At 39.6% G+C, this 21645-nt stretch overlaps 1 pseudogene; it reads right to left on the bottom strand.

Annotated features, from left to right (window-relative positions):
* The window catches only part of LOC105052968 (F-box/LRR-repeat protein At4g14103-like), a 37479-nt pseudogene that overhangs the window by 12591 nt on the left and 3243 nt on the right, over window positions 1–21645 (bottom strand).

The raw sequence follows: 21645 nt of genomic DNA, 5'->3' as shown, positions 1-21645 counted from the left end.
ACTTCACTTCGGTGGCCCATCCTCAGGCAAATGGCGAGGCCGAGGTAACCAATCGGACTCTGTTGCAGGGCATCAAAGCGAGACTTGAAAAAGCAAAGGAAGCTTGGGCTGACGAGCTCTATCATGTGTTGTGGGCATACCGGACTACTCAGAGATTGCCCACGGGGGAGACCCCCTTTGCCTTAGCTTTCGGGACAGAGGTCGTGATCCCAATAGAACTCAAGCTTCCGTCAGCACGAGTCGTGGCGTTCGACGAACAGCGCAACCCACAGGATCTCAAGGCCAACCTCGACTTGTCAAAAGAAAAGCGGAAGACGGCTCGAGTTTGGATGGCGGCCTATAAACAGAAAGTAGCCCGCTACTACAACTCCCGGGTCAAAAGCAAAGTCTTCAGAGCGGGGGACCTGGTGTTACAGCGAGCCACTGTCTCGCAACCTCAGAATCAGGAAAAACTTGCCCCAAACTGGGAGACCCGTATGAAGTCAAGAAGGTAGTCCGGCTCGGAACATACTATTTAAAAGAGCTTGGAGGAGCAGAGCTCCCGCGACCGTGAAACTCAGAAAACCTACGAATGTATTACCAATAGCTTCGCCTTAAATAAAAAGTTTCATATTCGCGTATTTTTCTTTTAGCATGAGTTTATAACGACGGAAAAAAACTCTCCCATGCAATTGGAGTTAAGCTTGTTAGGAACAGGAGGAGAACTTCGTCCTAACATGAGCAAAGTCGAAGGCCCGATTTTCTAAAGACCGGATGGGGGGAGAGGCCCTCACAACGGCCCTTATGTGCCCCCACAGCTTTGTTAGGAACAGGAGGAGAACCTCGTCCTAACATGAGTAAAGTCGAAGGCCCGATTTCCTAAAGACCGGATGGGGGGAGAGACCCTCACAACGGCCCTTATGTGCCCCAACAGCCTTATTAGGAACAGGAGGAGAACCTCGTCCTAACATGAGCAAAGTTGAAGGCCCGATTTCCTAAAGACCAGATGGGGGAAGAGGCCCTCACAACGGCCCTTATGTGTCCCCACAGCCTTGTTAGGAACTGGAGGAGAACCTCGTCCTAACATGTGCAAAGTCGAAGACCCGATTTTCTAAAGACCGGATGGAGGGAGAGGCCCTCACAACGGCCCTTATGTGCCCCCACAGCCTTGTTAGGAACAGGAGGAGAACCTCGTCCTAACATGAGCAAAGTCGAAGGCCCGATTTTCTAAAGACCGGATGGGAGGAGAGGCCCTCACAACGGCCCTTATGTGCCCCCACAGCCTTGTTAGGAACAGGAGGAGAACCTCGTCCTAACATAAGCAAGATCGAAGGCCCGGTTTCCTAAAGACCGGATGGGGGGAGAGGCCCTCACAACGGCCCTTATGTGCCCCCACAGCCTTGTTAGGAACAGGAGGAGAACCTCGTCCTAACATGAGCAAGGTCGAAGGCCCAATTTTCTAAAGACCGGATGGGGGGAGAGGCCCTCGCAACGGCCCTTATGTGCCCTCACAGCCTTGTTAGGAACAGGAGGAGAACCTCGTCCTAACATGAGCTGAATCCGACTATCGAGAACACGGGGAAGACCTCGTCCCGACGCAAACAAAGGCTTAGTTGATCGACAGGGAGGAGACCTTCCTCAACGATACCTCTACGCTTTCACGACCCCGTTAAGAGCAGGGGGAAAAACCCTCACTCAAACACGAAAAGAAAAGGGGAAGATAAAAGAGAAAGGCCGACGAACTACTTCTGTCACAGATAAAAACAAACTGCATCAAAGACATAAGGAACTTCGTCCCAGCCGCTAAGAGGGGGCCTGACATGGGCCGAGGATAAATCGACCTCTTCAAGGTACGAGAAGTTCGGATCCCCGAGCTCGAGCATCGAGAGAAAATGTCAAACTCAAATGACCTCGAAAGAACCTACAGTCATAAACCAAAGGGCAAATCGACACTGCAACGATCGGGAACCCCCAAATAGCGTCGGCATCGAACACGACGAAGGCCAAAAGGAGTCCGGTAAGTAATCGGTTAATACTAGAATGGACGAGATAATAAGCAATTTCATTCTCATTTCATTGGTGAAGTGTACATCGCAAAGCCTCGAAGGCCCAAAAAAGAAAAGGGGGGGACGAGGTAACGGAAGATTCTCTTCTCATTCCATTGGCAAAATGCATGCTACAAAGCCTTAAAAAAAAAAAAAAAAACAACAACAAAAACACACATACAAAATAAACAGCTCTAAGGAAGCTCGGCTCCATCAGACTTCGAACTCCCGGTTCCAGCCACCGTCGAGAATTACTTCAAGTACTTGACTTCTTCTTCCAGTCCCCCTTTCGGATCGGCGATTACTCCAGCATTATCTTCGAAGTACACGTAGACGTCGTCTTTGCCGTGCCATGGCTTCCGCTGCCTCACGGTGACGGCGGGCATGACCTTCTTTCTGAGGTCAGGTTCCCCCTCACAGTGACGGCGGGCATGACCTTCTTTCTGAGGTCAGGTTTCTCCTCAAGGTGACGCGCACCAGGAAGCCCTCGCGGTCGAAGATGTGGCATAAGCGCAGGCTCTGGGCCGTCAAGGCGAAACACGGCCAGATCTGTCTCTTCTACCCTCACCTTCTTCGCCAACCCAGAAGTTGCAGCGTCTTCCTGCTCGTGGACTTTCAGGCTCTGGGCTAACATCAGAGCCGCATCTGTGCCCATATCGGCAACGAAGGAAGGCCAGCGCAGTCTACAAACGGGGCCGTGGAAGCGGAGAAAGCTTTGAGGCTAACCCAAGCTGGTCTGAGGAATGCGAGGATACAGAGATGAGGACGACTCGATGGACGCTTAAGGCAAGGAAAGGAAGACTGAAGAAGCTCCCGTACAAAATGAGATCCCAAAAAAGGGGAGGCAGGTTTAAATAAGCAATGAGAGCCGGTGCAATAATGACTGCAAGACTCCTCGGACCAGTCCGCGACCGCCGTGTGGCCCACTCACCGTGACAAGCGGCTAGAGATGGCCGACAATTAGTAAAACCATTATGGCACCGTACCTGGGACTGCGTTCCGACTGGAATTCCAAAAAGAAACCTTTTTCGAAAAGGCTCCAGTACCAACGTACCGAGTGTCAAAATATCTGGCGACCGCTGAGTACGAAAATCGAGGAGAGCAGCTTCGGCCGTGAGAAATTCTCTGTACTTCCTTCGTTCGGAACCCGAACTCGGAAGTAAGGGGACCGGTGTTGGGTATAAAGTGCCCCCCGACCGAAGTCTGCAGAGGACTGATCCTTCGGGGCTCCTCCGGCTCCCGACCTTGTACGTGACACCTCTCCGAACTCCCTCGACCGTCCGGACTTCTTCGACGATGGGCCTCAGTGTTCACCCATCGGGCCTTCCCAAAGGCCCTCTGAGCCTCACTGTTAGCCGTCCTTCTACAGCAATCGACTACCCCCGAACTTCTTCCGGACCTCGTCAGCATCCGAGCTTCCCCGACAACAAGATTTCTACAGTAACCAGGCCCCTTCCACGTTTCTACGGCGGTCGACCGCCTTCAGGACTCCAGCCGAGCTCCTGCGATAGCCAAACTTCTACCGCGAGTGGCCTACTCCGAACTTCCACTACGAGTGGTCTGCCCCGAACTCCTGCTGCGAGCAGTCTACTCCGAACCCCTACAGCAGACGGCCTACCTCAGATCCCTACTGTAAGCAAATCCCATCCGAGCCTCTGCTGTAAGCATATTCCTTCCGAACTTCCATTACAGGTAGACTTCAGCCGAGCTTCTTCATAGTCGAGTCCCGCGACAACCGATCTTCGACCGAGCCTCTGCAATGGGACAGGACTCATCGGCCAGGTCGCTACTCCGAGCTCCCACGACAACTGACCTTCGACCGAGCTTCTACAATAAGCAATCTCTTTTCAGCCTTCTACAAGAATCGGACTTCGACCGAACCTCCATAGCGGTTGGAAATTGGATGAGCTTCTACGACGATCGGGTTCCAGCAGCTGGATTCCTATAACGACCGATCACCTCCGATGTCTGCCAAACCTCCCCAATGCCATCCGAAGTCCATCACCGGCCGACCCTCCACCAGATCCTTCATAAAATCGAACTTCCCCAACGGATCATCTTCAGGCGAGTTTCCACATCGGACGAATCCCAGACGGACTTCTCTAGTAACCAGATTCCTACCGGGCTTCGTCAATGAAAAGTCTCTATCCGAGCTTCTACAGCAGGTGACTCCCACCTGTAGTATCAGTGCCTAAGCTATCCGACAACAGTAGACTCGTCAGCAGCTTCGGGGACATCCGAGCTTCTCCCAGACCAACAATAGAGAGCCATTCCGCTCCATCAGATGTCCCAGCCGAGCTCCAGCCGACGGATCCGAGCTCTCTGACAAGTCACGACAAGAGCCACCCTCCTGCTCCACTCCCTGCAACGGATTTCATGCAGCTCCACCACTCTCTGACAAGTCACGACAAGAGCCGCCCTCCTGCTCCACTCCCTGCAATGGATTTCATGCAGCCCCACCACTCTCTGGCAAGTCCCGACAATGGACACCACTCCACTCTCCGCAACAAGCTCCACGTGGCCCTGAACGACCCCTGACGCCACTACTCTCCGTAACAAACTCCACGCGGCTCTGAGCGGTCCACTACCAGATGGTTACAGACGTCGCTGTCGGTCAGTTACACCCTCCGTCTATAAATAAGGAACCCCCAGACACGTTCTTCTCTAAGCTGGTAACTCTATCTCGAAACTCTGCCAAAATTTTCGCTCGAGCACTCCATTTCTGTTGAAGTAGAGTACTGACTTGAGCGTCAGAGGATCTTACCGGAGCACCCCCAACTCCGGTTTAGACTTTCTTTGCAGGTCCCGGCGGCGACCGCAGTCATCCCAACTCCAGCTTCTCCGATTTTGACGGAATTCTGCACCAACAGGCGGGATCCACTGAATACCAGCGCACAACCTCCATTGGCAGGGTCCACTGAATACCAGCGCACAACCCCCACTAGCAGGGTCCACTAAATACCAGTGCATAACCCCCACTGGCAGGATCCACTGAGTACCAACATATAATCCCCATTAACGGGACCCACTGAAACATAGTTAGGTTGAGAGCATAAATCCAATTTGTATCAAAATATTTTTGTATCATAATATATCATAATTTTTACTAAATATATGCATAATCAATAAATCATAGTATTTCAGAATCACTTTTCGTTCAAAATATAATTTTATAAATCATGCATAATTTCAAAGAATAATTATTTACTTTCAGAATAAATAAGAAATATCTCGAGAAGATGATTCATTACTTATCTTTCACAGACCACTGAACGAACAAATCGATTAACTTTTAAAAGATTCTTCAGTGCCTATTATTCAAAATTATATTATTGCATTAATTCTAATTCAGAAAAGATCTAAACAAAATTCCAATCAAAATCTCACTTAAGATCGGATCTTTCAGTAAGCTCGATGAAAATCATCAAAAGGAAGCCTTTCACTATGCTAATCTTAGAAAAATAACATTGAGAGAGAAAAATCCATCAAGAGAGAGAAACAGTCTAGAGAGAGAAAATTTTAAAGAGAGAAAGTTCAATATTTTAGAAAGAGAAAGCAAGGGTTCAGATAGAAGGGAGAGAGAGAAGAGAGAGAAACTCTCTCTCCTATTTTTAAGTTATTTATTTATTTTTTTCTTTTCTTTCATTTTTCCTTTTTCTTTTCTTTTTCATTTTTTCTTTCCTTTTTCCTTTTTCTTTTCTTTTTCCTTTTTTTTTTCTTCTTTCACGGGAGAGGGAACCCGCATCCCTCTCTTCCTTCTTTTCTTTCACGGAATAAGGAAAAGAGCTCCCCTTTGTTCCCGACGAGGAGACCCTCCCCCCCAGCTGACCACCACTCAGGCCGGTGGGGCAGTCCTCGGCGATGCCAAGCGGCCAGGTCCGATGACCGGCGACGGCAACCAACGGCCGAAAAATCAAAAACAAAGGAAAAAATAAGGCATCCGAAAAACAGTGATTTTCAAATGATTTTTCAGCAGAAAATTCCACAAAGATTCAAGATTAAAACCTCTAAAAGATTGAGGAAATAAGAGAGAAGAGATTTACCTAATTTTTGAAGGGATTTGATCTGATTTTCGATGGCTAAAATGAGATTATTCCACCCATGAACAGGGCGAAATCAGGGAAGAGAACGAGTGAGTTAAATGGTAATTTTTTTGGAGATTTTTTGGTGAGAAAAATCAGAGGGATTAGGGCCTTTAAATAGGGTTTCAATGGGGAGAATTTTGAGTTTGATTCAAACTCTATTTCCTAGTGATTTTAGACTTTGAATCAGAGAAGGAATAAAACTCTTCCAAGGTTCTTTTTCTTCTTTTTTTTTTTGATCTTTTTACTGCTTGGAGATTTGTGCGATTAAGGGTTAGGGTATTACAATTATATTGTACCAGACCTATTTTTTGAGCTCTGTAAAAGTTTCATGTGATGTATGAATTCCTTCAAAATGTTAGTGCAAAATAAGAATCTTTTTCCCAATCATGCAGAGCTAATCACTTTCATCATCATCATCCTAAGCCTTTACCTATCAAATATGGTCAGCCACAAAGCAAGACTATGTTGCGGAGGCTCCATGGAAGGATTGCGCAGATTTTAACACCAGCAGTGGTCTAACATCAACCCTCCAAAACTGGTACAGAGTTATAGGCTAAGGCCAAACCAGGCATAAGATAAACCAGTAAGGAAACCTGTAAAACCAGTTGGAGGGTAAAAAGATTACCTTATTTGCTGTATTTTAAGCTTATGCAACCAAGAAGAAATCCTCTAAAACTCCCCAAAACTTCTAAATAGATTAGATGAACCTAATCAAACATTAATAGCTTTATTTTATGGATCAGAATGTTAATTAGTGAGAAAGTCATGACCACAAGGTGACAACAAGGTGTTAGTGGTGACAATAATAAGTATTAGCATGAAGATTTTAGAATTCATATTCAGTCAAAATAGATTTTTTTAAAAAAAAAAAAAGAAAAAACTGAGAAAGTTATTTGACATCATTTCATTATGTTTTGAGTTATTTAGGATCATAGTTTCCGGAGTGGAACTTTGGAGAGTTTCAAGTTGAAACTAAGCTGTTTTAAAGCTCAACGAATGAAACATGTTATATTGTTTTTCTAATTTTTATAATTGTTATATATTTTCTCTAGTTCTCATTTCCCTGAACTTTTCTTTATTTTTTTTAAACTTTATACATTTACTGTAATTTTTACATTTAATTAAACTTTTCTTGAAGCATATTTTGTTTATTCATTATAATATCCTCACTTTAAGTAAGAAAAGAAATCATTTAAGCAGATTTCATTATATTCCATTTTGACAATTCATTTAAGCAAGAAAAAACATTCCAAATAAAAATATATTTTGTTTCATTATTTCATTTTAATAAAAAAAATTTGTTCTAAAAGAAGAGAAAATAATACCCATCAAGCAGAAGAGGAATGGAGACATAACACTTTGTACTCAGCAAAGATATGCATAAAGATTGCATTTTACCCAGTATAATAACAAAGCTCAGCCAAAAATAACATAAATTAAATCATTAGAATACTAGATGAATTGATGTCGAATAATCTAACACAATTTCAGGAAATATGAGAAACTCTTGAAGTTCAACATAAAGAAGATAAAAAAATATCAGTTTCGGCCTGTTTCAGCTGAAGCTACCAAAATATAGATGAAATTGGCTGAAACTAATTGAAATTGAAAATTTCTATTGGTTTTGGTTTAGTCTTGGGCAAAATTGATCCATTTCAACCGAAACTCCGAACCCTTGTTGACAAACAGTTAGCTAGATGGATAGATTTTGGACAAGTATAATGAAGAAAGGTTTGGAGAGGAACTTTTAGAATAAAAATAATGCAAGTTAAATGAACCGAGAAGGTGTGAACATGAGCAAGGTAAGTCAATTAGAGTCCTGATGATTAGAGTATCCAGAAATCCATATTTAGGTGTTTCATAGTCTTTGGAGCTTAATAAAGGCATATAAAAGCATACAACAGTCAACTAGGTTAAGGCTATCCCTTTAGCCTAATACAACTCCTAATTCTCCAGTATGTAGCCTAAAAATGGCCCAGACTCCATCTAACTAGAAAATATAAAAGGCTCCAATGCAATATCAGAAGCTTTTTGACATGTTGTCAACATCAAAGAATTTGACCACCAAATTGACCATTTTAAGCATTGATTGTCATATGGGTCATGAATAACCAAAAGAAGAAATCTGTCAAATCATCCTTAAGTGCCACCTTAATCAGCTATTAAATCATTAGATATTTCCAAGCAATGCCTAAAACAATGATAGACCTTTAATCATGGCCTCCCCGAGGGTTCATTATTCAATTTTTTTGTCCCTTACAGGTTGAATTTCCAGCTTGATCAAGAAAATCCACAACCAAGAAGATAACCACAAAATGTTTTAAGTGGTCCAAGGTAACAAAACAATAAGCAAAGACAACAAATATAATCAGTATATTTAACACACACCGACAACATGATCCAACGCTAAGAGAATTTAAGCTATAGCCTTAATCTATAGTTATAGCCTTTAAAAACCAGCTTCTTAACAAACTAATCTTATACCCACCAAATAAATCTAAATTTAAGAATTTCAACATATGTTACTTTATTAGCTGAGTCCCAATTAATTTATTTAGTTGAATGTAATCACTACTCCTCTGAATTAATCCCCTAATTTAACCTTTTAAACCATAACATATTGAGTACTTCTTAAATGTATAAGCCCAGTTAATGGAGAATCAATTAATGCAACCAGCTACAATAAAACTTGAAAAGTCAAACCTACAAGCAAGGTCCACAGAGTCGGCACCAGGACCTATGCCGGCCAGTCGACAGTACAAGTTAATACGGGTCCGTACCGGACCGGACCAGTGCGAACCAACACACAAGCAAAGAAAGGGATTGGGGAGGAAAAAAAAAGATAAAGAGGGGAAGGGGATGGAGGGAGAAGATGGCCAGAGGAGATGCCTGCGATGGCCACAAGTGGACTACAGGAGCGGTCGAAGAGCCGCCAAAGCCTCTGCTTCTTCTGCCAAATTGCAACCGAGAAAGAGAGAGATAGAGAGAGAAGGGAGGAAAGAAAAGGAGGGAGGGCAAGCCAGCGTAGAAGCCACCGAAGGGCCTCCGACTAGCCGCCATGGCCGTTGGACGGTGAAATCGCAGCATGCGGCTTCACGAACGTGAAACAGGGACGACCGTCCCATTTCATGGGATTTTTTTTAAAAAAATATGGACCACAATGAAGCCGGCAATGGGTTTGCCGGTTTCATTTAAGTGGAGTCGGCAAATCCATTGCTAGCTTCACTGTTCATCATTATTTAAAAAAAAATATGATAAACAAGGATGGTCGCCCCTGTTCCCCGACCGTAGCTCCATCTGCATCTTTTCCGTCGTCCGGTCGCTACGGTTGCCACCCAATGCCCTCCGATGGCCTCTCCACCAATTGCATCTCCCTCCGATACCCTCACTTTCTCTCTCTATCTCTCTCGATTAAATGCCCTATTAGGCAATACAGAGCCATAGAGGCCTTTACGGCCCTCTGAAGGCCTCGACATACCACTAACGGCCCTCTGGTAGTGTCATGTCTTCTTTTCCTCCCCTCCTCTCTCTCTTCCTCTCTTTCCGTCTCCCTTGTCTGGTGTTCCAATTCGAAAGGCCGAACCATCCCAATTTACGGCCGGTATGGCTTGGAATGTCTGAAACCGCCCGATTCAAGATGGTTCGGCGAACACTATCTATAAGTGAATATCCAAGAGGCAAGGCCCAAATCTCTACTTCTACAAGGCGAACACTGGATTTAGGATTCCATCCGAAATTTGACTCTAGTTTCTTATCATTCTCAAGTTAAAAGTAAAAGTTGGCCTCTCCTTGAACGTGGCCCACCATAATCCTTTGGCTTCCCTATCTTATGCCAACAAAAAAAATTTTAAAAAAAAAATTTCCATCTACTCCCAAATCCTGACTATACTTTTTTCCCATGTAGAATACATTATCTTCCATCAACCATCCATACATTAACACACACACAATCTAGGTTTCAGATACTGGTATGGAGGGTGGTACTAATTTTTTCCAAGAATGGTGTATCATACCATTTGATAGTGGTGTCAGAGAACATGAGAGGTCATCGAAGGAGAGGAAACAAAGGATCAGGAGAAGAAGCACCAAAGGGGTTTAGGGTTATGAACTCAGGTTAGGTTTAAGTTGAGTTTGAATGGTTCAGGTTTGAACCAAGCACCCACTTATGGTATAGAAGACCTGATTTAGGGCTTACCTGGGCATCAAAGGAGAGCTAATGAATTCAAGCTCTACATTGCTCATCAGCCCTCCTCGCTCATCTCCTGCTCCCTACACAGCCATTGTCTTCCCCTGCTTGGCTCAGAGGCAAGAAGTGATGTCAGAGGCCACAACCTACCCACCCTGTCTCGATGCTCATGAACACTGCAAACCACCATAGGGGTGGTTGTTGTGCCTTCACCTTAGCCTCCTCTTCCTCTCTCTCTTTATTTATTTTTTAATTCCCACAACTCCTCATTGATATCTATCAACACAAGCTGTCGAATCAGACCTAGAACTACTAGTATTGACCCATTTTGACCACTATGCAAATTTTTTGTCGGATTGGCCAAAACACGGACTCAATAGTAATCAATATTGGTGGATGTCCTCTTGTTTCAGCTAGGATGACCACTATCTTTTGTTTTGGCAACTCAAATTATGTCTTGGTCTTACATTCTTGTTGGAAAGGTAAGATGCCAATCATACTATCCTATTTTGACAGTTTTTGAAACCATGTATACATATAGTGGAGACTCTTGGAGCTGGGCATGTAAAGCTTGACTCCAAGAGTGAAGCTCTGTGGGACCCACTTATCAAATATCTGTAGGCAACACAAAAAGTATCTTGGATGCACATGAACCTACCTCTACTGTATTTTTTTTTTCTCCTCTCAAAGAAACCTCCCCAAGAGCCATCTATATTTTAATAGGCATGTCCTAAAGTATATTAATAAATCAATGTCATTAGTAATGAGGTTTCAAGGCTGTGCCAACACAAGGACCCATAATGTGTCAACATGACAGCTCTTAAATCCATTTGTAACTTTTAATTAAATATGATTTTTTTAAATTTCCTCCCTTTGACATGGATTGAGATGTGCTACCAAGATAGGGCATAGCATGTGTCATGCCAACAAGTGACTAGCGTGGGTACTGGCACTGATACCTAAAATTTTGAATAACAAAGACCATAAAATGACCCTATTATCCATGTTCAAGTCCACGTTATTGTCATAACAACATCTAACATATTAAACACCTCAGAAAGCATCCTATAGACTCCTCAAAACAACCTATTAGAATTACTCCAATGCAGCTGCAAGTGCATAATAAGATAATGAATCGTATGCATGTTTGCATATCCAACCTTTTAACACTTAATCTTCTAGATGTTCCTCTAGGTTCCAATACCACTTGTCATTAATATGCATTTTTTGACTGCTATACAATCCTTGCACTGGACACATGGTGTGTGTCTCATGTAGTGGGATAATACATAAAAAAAGAATGTGAAAACGTCAAGAACAAATAAAATAGAACCAATAAACTATTTATTCCCAAAATCAAGTAATGAATCTCATATTTATAGAGAAATGCACACGCATAAACCAAACCCTTAAAAATTTAAAATTTGAGAAGGTAGAGAACATCTTTAGTAGCATTTTTAATGTTGTTTATCAGAGTAGTATGATTAAAGCAGTGTCTCAAAATGCAACTCATTATGCTGCATGCAGATGCAAACACCTGACTGCACTGCATTCTTTGTATATGGTTACCATATAAGCTCAGGCTGCTCATGGGCCAGAAAGGTAGTCGGAATAACATTTTGCAGCCAGTGATGCAAATGGAATGAGTTAAACTACTGATTTGGTTGGCTGTGGATTTCAGGCTAGCTAGATAATAGGTATTATTAATAATAATAATGTCAGTTATATTGTTACTAATATTAATACTGCTATTAGCTAATAAATACTAAACATTAAGCACTAATCTTTGATTGTTACTGTTAATGATATTTTTTTGTTAAAAATAGCATTGGAATTATTGTTTTTTACTTATTCAAATATGTAAAAAATACTAACCACATAAGTGTTTGCATTTGGCCTACGTACGGTATATGCACTACATAGTCCCCTAACCACTTACATATCACAACTACCTTTCAAAACACTGATTTAAAGACAATTAACAATTTATACATTGATTTAAATTCCATGTATCCTTCATTTTGACCCAAAAAGTCAACTCAAAGGAATGGCTTTAGTTATTTCCTCCATGTATAACACCATTTGCATGCATGGTTCATAAGCATTCGGCATGCTATAGCTAAATAAAAAGGAATGATGATCCTGTGATATGACCAAGGCTCAGCATCAGTCTTAAAATTTTCCTTCTGACATAATGTCCTGAATGCTCAGAGACCTAGTTCCATTTCTATCCCATGCATGTAGTTTGGGGCAATCCTTTCCTACACAAAGAAAAGAATCATGAGCTTAATCTTCGACCATGGTTGGAATGGACATAGGACACCATTAAGCTCCTAAAACCATGCACAATGAGGATGTAGCATTTCTGCCTCTTGGCCTATTCTCTACACTAAAGCTATTAGGACCTTTGACATCACTTTTTAGTCAGAAGATGCCCATCCCAATTAAGGTAGTAAAGCATCAAGTTCACATCTAAATATGGCACAAAGAAAAACACGTCCATAGTTACATGATTAAGAGGAAAACCAAAAGCCAACATTTCCATTACTTTTCTTTTCAAGGATCTAGCAACAAAAAAAAAAAGAAACAAAATAGGAGACAAGAACCTAATTCTATATACCAAAAATGTCATGAATCATGATACATTTGACTATTTTGTACAATATAATAAAAAAATAAGTATTGACCATTCTTTAGGTCATGGATGAACTAAACCATACAGTTTTCTTTTTGATTAGCGACCAGAATACCAGATGGTAAGGTTTTCGATCCCACGGGTAGAGGTGTCCCGATTTTTCTATGGAATGGGATGCCCCGCTGTCCCATTCCATCCCGCTTGGGCAGTAATCCGATCATGCATCCCGATAGATATCCTCCATCTCTCTCTCCTTCTTCATTCTTTTCTTTCTTTCTTTCTTATTCTTTCCTTTTTTTCTTTCTTTTTCTTCTATCTTCCTTCCTTTCCTTTCTCTTTCTCTTTTTTTTTGCTTTTTTGATCCCTTTCTTTCTTCTTTCTTTCCTTTCCTTTTTCTTCTCCATTCCTTTATTTAATTTTTACTCTTTCCTTTTACTTTTTTCTTTTCTTCAACTTTCCTTCTTTTATTTCTTTCCTCTTTCTTCTTCTCTCTCCGTGTGGATGGGTTTCGGAGCCATAATCCCATCCCAATCCATTCCCTCAGAGGAATGAGATGGGATGGCTAAGACGTTCCCTATCCCACTAGAACATAAAACCTAGATACTTCAAATCATAAGGTACAGATGCCAATTAAAGGTGTTGATATCTTGTACTAGAATGAATGAATACCTATACAGTTATCCTAATAGATTCCCCTATCCAACCATCAATGTCAATGTCTTTTATGCCTCCATATCTCGATACTTCAACTTCCACATGAACTACCATGGTTACTTCAACATCACAAATTTACTCTTATCTTACATCCCACGATATCCACCTCTTCCTTGACATCTCTCTCCTCTTTGCCTCCATTGTCGCTCTGACCATGGCAATAGCTCCACCTACCAATCCTCTATGAAGCTTTATTGCCACTACTAGACTTTTATGGTTGCTATTGCTATTGTCCCCATTGTCTCACTTTCTCTTTCCTACCCTCATTGATCGTTGGAGCAATCACCATTACATTTTGCTCTACTATTGCAACAACTAATATACTAATTCTTGCAGTATCCCAATTCACTCTTGCCTATTCTCCACCTTTATATCCACTTCCATGTTGAATTCATGGTGATTGTTTTGCCAATTTCACTCATGTCAAAATGGATGACTAAGACCATCGTTTCAAGGAGGGTTAGCAAATGAGCAAGCTATTCGCTAACTAGCTCATGTTTGGCTCAAGAATCTAGCTTGAGTTCCAGATGCTCCACGGGAAAGGAGCCGAGCTAGATGGATTTCTATGGATTCATTAATGGAAATTGTTTGATGTAGTGAGTAGTAGACTATAATTGTTCAACATTCAAGAATTCTTGTTTCTCTACTAAATTAGATCAAAAAATGAATATATAAATCATTTATATATTATATATTATTTTAATTATCATTATTTATATAAGAGGGGATGTTGGTGTAGTGGTAAGATTGCTCCGTTGTAACCTAAGTGTCCAGGGTTCAAAACACAAAAATAGCCTCTCTGTATATGACAGTAAGGCTGCATACATATGACCCTCCCTAGATTCCATAGATGTAGGAGCTCATACACTGGTACACCTTTTTTATCATTATTCATATAAGTAATAATTTTTATAATTATTAATTGAGATAAGTAATACAGAATAGATTTTTAATTATAAAATCAACACATAATCAGGATTATCACTCTTAAGTATAAAAATGAAAGCACAAAAATAATTTTAAGTTCTTATTAGACCTCTTAAATAAGTTGTTCATGAGCAACTTGAGCTTGACTTAATTGTAGAAAGAGCTGAGCTAGAGCTAGAATTAGTTTAGTTCATGTTCAACTTGTTTACACCCCAAGTTTTAGGTGCCACTCATATATGTCCATGCTAGTTAGGACATACCATGCCAAACCAATACCGGCATCTATCATAAGTTCTTATTATGTCAAGCACTTCATCAAGCATTTCATGGGCATTGATTTTGGAGCACAGTTTTTTTTTTTTTCAGCATATTGGTTTTCTAATCAGAAGGTTAGAATTTTCTCATTAAGATTCACTTGACAAGGTAGTCTTTTTTGATGGAAAATGGAAGTCATTTGGGACTACCACCAGCCTTTGTTTCGACTAGCACACAGTATAAAATGATTACACTTGACATCGTAGCCATTTTATAAAGGGTCGTTGCATGAAAACCAATGGAAACCAGATTCCCTTTTGTGAATCTATTACAATTTGATTGCATCATGCGATATGTGGGTGTCTTATACTTTGCTTTGAGTAATAAAAATAGCATTATCAAATGGGCAGTTAACATTATCAAAAGCAATAATGGATTAAAAAAAATCAAGAAAGTATATTCGTCTTCATCCCCTTATGTGAAATCTTTATATGAAAATATTAGATCTCCGAAGCTCCAGACGAATCCAATATAAGGCTAACATGGACAATTACCAATTTAACATGAGGCGTGGGAGTGGTGCACTGTAGCAGTGCACTCCGCTAATCACAGCCCATCTCGAATCTATAAACGACCAGCTGTGATTGACAGTATGCACAGTCACATCTCGTGGTGGTCCATGGTATTAGACAAGAAACTCATAAGATGACCTAATATGCCCCTTAGGACTCGTTTGATTGACGAGAAGTGGAGGGGAGAAAAGGCAGTTCCTAAGAAGTGGGGAGGGGGTCTCTTGTTTGGTTAAAATTTTAAGAGGAGAGAGTGAAAAAAGCTCTTCTCATAGGAAGTCACTTTTCATATTTCATGAAAATTGAAAACCTATGGGAGAAATGGATTTTCGCACTTCCTATGGTATGAAAAGTGATGGTGCTTTTTTCTTTTCCAAAATATCCTTTTAAAATCTATGGCTAAGATTTTATAAAATATTAATGGATGGCTAAATGAAATACTGAATATTAATATAATATTATATTAATATTATCTTAATATTCATATAAATATAATATTAATATTAATATTATGATATTTATATTATTTTAATATTATTTTAATATTTATACTAATAAAATATTTTACTAATATTAATATAATATTACATTTATATCTATATTAATAATTTATGATATTAAAATATTAATATTATATTAATATATAATTAGTATTATATCAACACAATAAATTATTATGGTCTAATGTTATATTATAATATATTAATATTATATTTATATTAATATAAATATAATATTTATATTTATATAAAGTTTAGGAGTAAAAATGTATGATTTTATATTTACTAAGGATATAATAGGTATTTTACATATTTTTTTTTGAAAAATGAATGCTCAACCAAACATAAGCTACTCTACAATAAGTCACTTTTCTATGATCAACCAAACATACCAAAATCCTATTCTCAAAAAATAACTTTTCAAGAAGTAACTTTCTGAAAAAAAAATTCTTTCCGTGAACCAAACGAGTCCTTAATGATATGGAACCCATCAATGCAGATCAGCAGCCACCGACTCCAATCCTCCCAAATTAGGTGCCAGAAGTTGATGCTCTTCCCAAATATAATACCATCCCCCACCAACCAGCGATACCCCTCCTTTTTCTCTCCGTTATTAAGCCCACACGATTCTCAAATTAGTCCCCCACAGTCTCCTAATCTCAATTCCCAATCCCCTCCGCCATCCATGGACCTCCAGCTAAAGCAGCTTGAGTCTGTGACTCTTGCCGACATCCTCTGCGAGTCCGTCTCCATCCCTCACTCCTCCCCGCACACCTTTGCCCTGATCACCCTCATCTTCCCCCTCTCCTTCACCGTCCTCGCCCACACCCTCTTCACCCACCCCATCCTCCGCCACCTCCATGCCTCCTCTTCGTTCTTTTCTTTCTTTCTTTCTTTATGCTTTCCTTCTTTTCTTTCTTTTTCTTCTACCTTCCTTTTTTTCCTTTCCTTTCCTTATTTTCTTTTTTGATCCCTTTCTTTCCTTTCTTTCTTCTTTCTTTCCTTTCTTTTTTCTTCTCCATTCCTTTCTTTTTTAATTTTTACTCTTTCCCTTCACTTTTTTTTCTTTATCTTTCCTTCATTTCTTTCCTCTTTATTCTTCCCTCTCCATGTGGATGGGTTTCAAAGCCGTAATCCCATCCCAATCCCATTTCCTCATAGGAATGAGATGGGATGGCCAAGACATTCTCTGTCCCACTAGGACATAAAACCTAGATATTTCAAATCATAAGGTACAGATGTCAATTAAAGGTGTTGATATCTTGTACTAGAATGAATGAATCCCTATATAGTTATACCAATAGATTCCCTTATCCAACCATCAATGTCAATGTCTTTTATACCTCCATATCTCAATTCTTCAACTTCCATGTGAACTACCATGGTTACTTCAACATCACAAATTTACTCTTATCTTACATCCCATGATATCCACCACTTCCTTGACATCTCTCTCCTCTTTGCCTCCATTGTCACTCTGACCATGGCAATAGCTCCACCTTCCAATCCTCTATGAAGCTTTATTGCCACCACTAGACTTTTATGTTTGCTATTGCTATTGTCCTCATTGTCTCACTTTCTCTTTCCTACCCTCGTTGATCCTTGGAGCAATCACCATTACATTTTGCTCTGCTGTTGCAACAACTGATATACTAATTCTTATAGCATCCCTGTTCACTCTTGCCTATTCTCCACCTTTATATCCACTTCCATGTTGAATTCATGGTGATTGTTTTGCCAATTTCGCTCATGTCAAAATGGATGACTAAGACCATGGTTTCAAGGAGGGTTTGCAAATGAGCAAGTTGTTCGCTAACTAGCTCGAGTTTGGCTCAAGAATCTAGCTTGAGTTCCAGATGCTCCACAAGAAAGGAACCGAGCTAGATGGATTTATATGGATTCATTAATGGAAATTGTTTGACGTAGTGAGTAGCAGATTATAATTATTCAACATTCAAGAATTCTTGTTTCTCTGCTCAAATTAGATCAAAAAATAAATATATAAATCATTTATATATTATATATTATTTCAATTATCATTATTTATATAGGAGGGGATGTTGGTGCAGTGGTAAGAGTGCTCCATTGTGACCTAAGTGTCAGGGGTTCAAAACATGAAAATAGCCTCTCTATATATGACAGTAACGCTGCATACATATGACCCTCCCTAGATTCCATAGATGTAGGAGCTCATACACTGGTACATCTTTTCTATCATTATTCATATAAGTAATAATTTTTATAATTATTTATAATTATCAATTAAGATAAGTAATATGAAATAGATTTTTAATTATAAAATCAACACATAATCAAGATTATCACTTTCAAGTATAAAAATGAAAGCACAAAAATAATTTTAAGTTCTTATTAGACCTCTTAAATAAGTTGTTCATGAGCAACTTGAGCTTAACTCAATTGTAGAAAGAGCTAAGCTAGAGCTAGAATTAGTTTAGTTCATGTTCAACTTGTTTACGCCCCTAGTTTTAGGTGCCACTCATATATGTCCATGCTAGCTAGGACACACCATGCCAAACCAATATCGACATCTATCATAAGTTGACAAAGGACATGATAAGCCTTTCCTTTTTATTTCTAATTTAAAAAGATTGTTAAAATCAAGAATTCAGATCCCAGCGAAATGTCCTATAGGACATCGAGACAGTGTACCAACCCATGTCTTAGGACACAGTTGTCCTACTAGAGTCCCAGCATTCTAATCGAAACATCTTGGGACATCCCCTATCCGAAGTGTGAGAACGAGGCAAAACGGCAACGCATCCCGTTTCATAAAAAAATCAAGACAGCCCCATCCCACAAAATTTAAAACCTTGTTTAAACTGATTTTCATTGTGTTTTAGCACAATGAAGCACATTACAAGCATGGGTTGTACCACACAAATAGGGACCAATAAAATCAGTAATACTAAAAACATTGTTTGATACTAAACTCATCCCAAATCAAATTTATTAAATATGTACCATAGGCAAAACCCTTCTTACACCTAAAAAAGTTGGCAAAGATAAAGCTTAAAAATAAAAGTTAATCTGATTTTGTAGCAAACATGTGATTCTGAGAAAACAACTAGCTAACAAACAGGACTAACATTTAAAAAGATCTCTGCCAACTATTTTCTTAAAATTCTTTCAAATCAACATGTTGCTTATGGTTGACAAGAATTTCGTCATCTAATATACAATTTGTAATCACCATCATGGTTGAATTGCATTGCTTCCTTCTGCACCCTCTTGCCATGTATTGCTACTATATTATGTGCCATTACTTGCTTAATACTTTTGCACTTAAAGGCATTGCATCACAAAAGAAAAATTAACTTACTAGCCCATTTAAGCATTACTTGGTGATCAACCAAATGTAGTTGGTCTGCTTTCTTTAGATCTAAACCATTATCTCCCCTTTTGTAACTCTAGTTTTCACCAAATGTTGCTTCAAAATTTGCCAATATGTCACAACAATTGTAGGTGTACACTATTTAACATACAATATGAATAAATTACTTAGTTATGCACCTACCATGAAGTTCCAAACATTAAGGAGTCTTGTAAAACAAATCACCAAGATGTACTAGTAAATAGATGAACTCCATATTTCAAGAAATTATAGCAACCAATGTTGTCAAGATCAGGATTACATCATAAACTGAGAGGGGTCAGATCAGATTGAAATGTGAACCAGAACATGGATTGTAAGATTTTTTTCAGATGTTTTTAGAAATATGAAAAATAAAAAATTTAAAAAGTCAATAAAAAATAATTAGAAAAAAAGAAAATTTCACTATCGGTGATAAATCTGCTGTCTAAAGGCACCACTTAGCACAAAAAAGAAAGCAAATATGGTTGAATTTCCTTAAAATGAGAAAATAGCTTTGAGGAGAGTTTCCCAAGGAGCGGGGTGAGAGAGAGAGAGAGAGAATAATAATAAAATAGAAGAACAGGAAAGAAGAAAGGAAACAAGAGACCTGCAGCAAGTTATTTTTTCAATCTATCTACAAAAACCTCAGCCTGATACGCATCTTCTTCCTTTAATAGATTCCATCACATTCCTTCTCTTGCAAGGACTGTTGAATGTAAAAAGCTGACCAGTGACCACTACTTTCTCAATAGTGAAGGAGCTGGAACTTAGAGGGATCACAATTCTTCACATTAGGAAACCAGATACCAAACAAATTATTACTTTGAGAAAACCAACTAATTTTTATTATCTAACAACCCATGATCTCACCCAAAAAAGGCTAGTTGGAATGTAATATTTGGGTTCCTTGGCAGTGCATAAATATCCAAGATCACCCCAACACACAACCAATGGGGCACTAAACCCGTCAGCATAGGTCCTTCCACACTCCTCCCATTTTATGCCTTGGCATCTTCACCAAGCTAAGGATCTAATCACAAAGATCCAATTAAATCCAATCACAAACATCATGATCAAATTGTGGTCCATCCCAAAAAGGAGGCGTATGCTGCAGTCTCCCTAGTCCTTATAGGCCATAGGGCTCTAATACCATTTGCACCAGCCCAGGTTCCACACAAAGGGCTGGCTAAAAGGTCATTAATCGAGTTCCTTGACCCTATATAAGTATGCAAAATCTTCCTAGTGCACGATCAATGTAGGATCAAACCTATGCCCACATGGGTCCTCACAATTTATACCCCAATTTGAACTCAAATGTAACTCTTCAGCTAGGACTTTTTAAAAGGAAGACTTGATTATAATGCATGTGTACCTACACATGACTACTAAGATTTTAGATTTGGGATAATTTAACTAAATATAAATTTCAAATAGCTAAAAAAAATAATGTATAATTAAATTAAATTCTAATACATTATACCTCTCCTATGTTCAGATGTATCACTCTCTCTTCCCTTGTAAATTATAAGAGTTCATATATGTTAACAAATCCTTTCTAGAAGTTTTGGAGCCCCCTCTTCTATAGGAGTTTAGCATATTTTAAATCCTTTAAAAGTGAAATCTAATGAGGGTTATTTTTGGAATAGAAAATTGGGAGATTTGAGCAACTTTTGTATACTTTAGTGATAAAACAAGAACCTTTAGGCATCCAAAACTACTCTGAACCATCAAAATAAGCAAAAGTATCCATGTAAAGGACCCAAAAGGTGCTTTGGCATTGCATAATCAGCCTGCTTAAGTGGATCTCATGATCCAATAGATTGGATGATCCAAAATTGGACCATACAACCCAAAATTGGATGGTCTGGTCCCTTCTGAAAACATTTCAGTTGCCCAATTTGGTCTGATTGGGGATTTTTTATCTAGAGTGTACAATCCTAATCATGGATCGCCCAATGTTAACTACATCGGATGACTAATCTTTCAGGCAGTAATCTGTCAAAGAGAAAGTTATCGTTTGAGAAATATGTTTTTGTAAAGTCAAAAAGGAAAAAAAGTTCTTCACCAACAAGACTAGTTTCATCTATTATATGATTCTGTGGCACATGTTTGGCCCATGCATCATTATGTACTTGATGCTTGCTATTGGTTTTGGAAATCTCAAGCTAGGGCTCAATCCAAATAGGCAAGGGGAGATTGTAACGGACTTGCCTTGGTGCACTGGCTGACTATTTCAACACAAAGAATGAAATGAAGATGAAAGCTCTCAACTTCAAAAATGTTTGAAATACAAGTAAGATGCCTTTACATTGTTATTCTAGGTCTGCTATTGGCAGGCATTCTAGGAAGATAACATATATCTTTGATTTAGTTAGGG

Source organism: Elaeis guineensis, chromosome 2 (genome assembly GCF_000442705.2).
Source record: "Elaeis guineensis isolate ETL-2024a chromosome 2, EG11, whole genome shotgun sequence".
NCBI lineage: Eukaryota > Viridiplantae > Streptophyta > Magnoliopsida > Arecales > Arecaceae > Elaeis > Elaeis guineensis.
The sequence above is the reverse complement of the archived record's forward strand: the minus strand, read 5'-3'. Positions and strand labels throughout refer to the sequence as shown.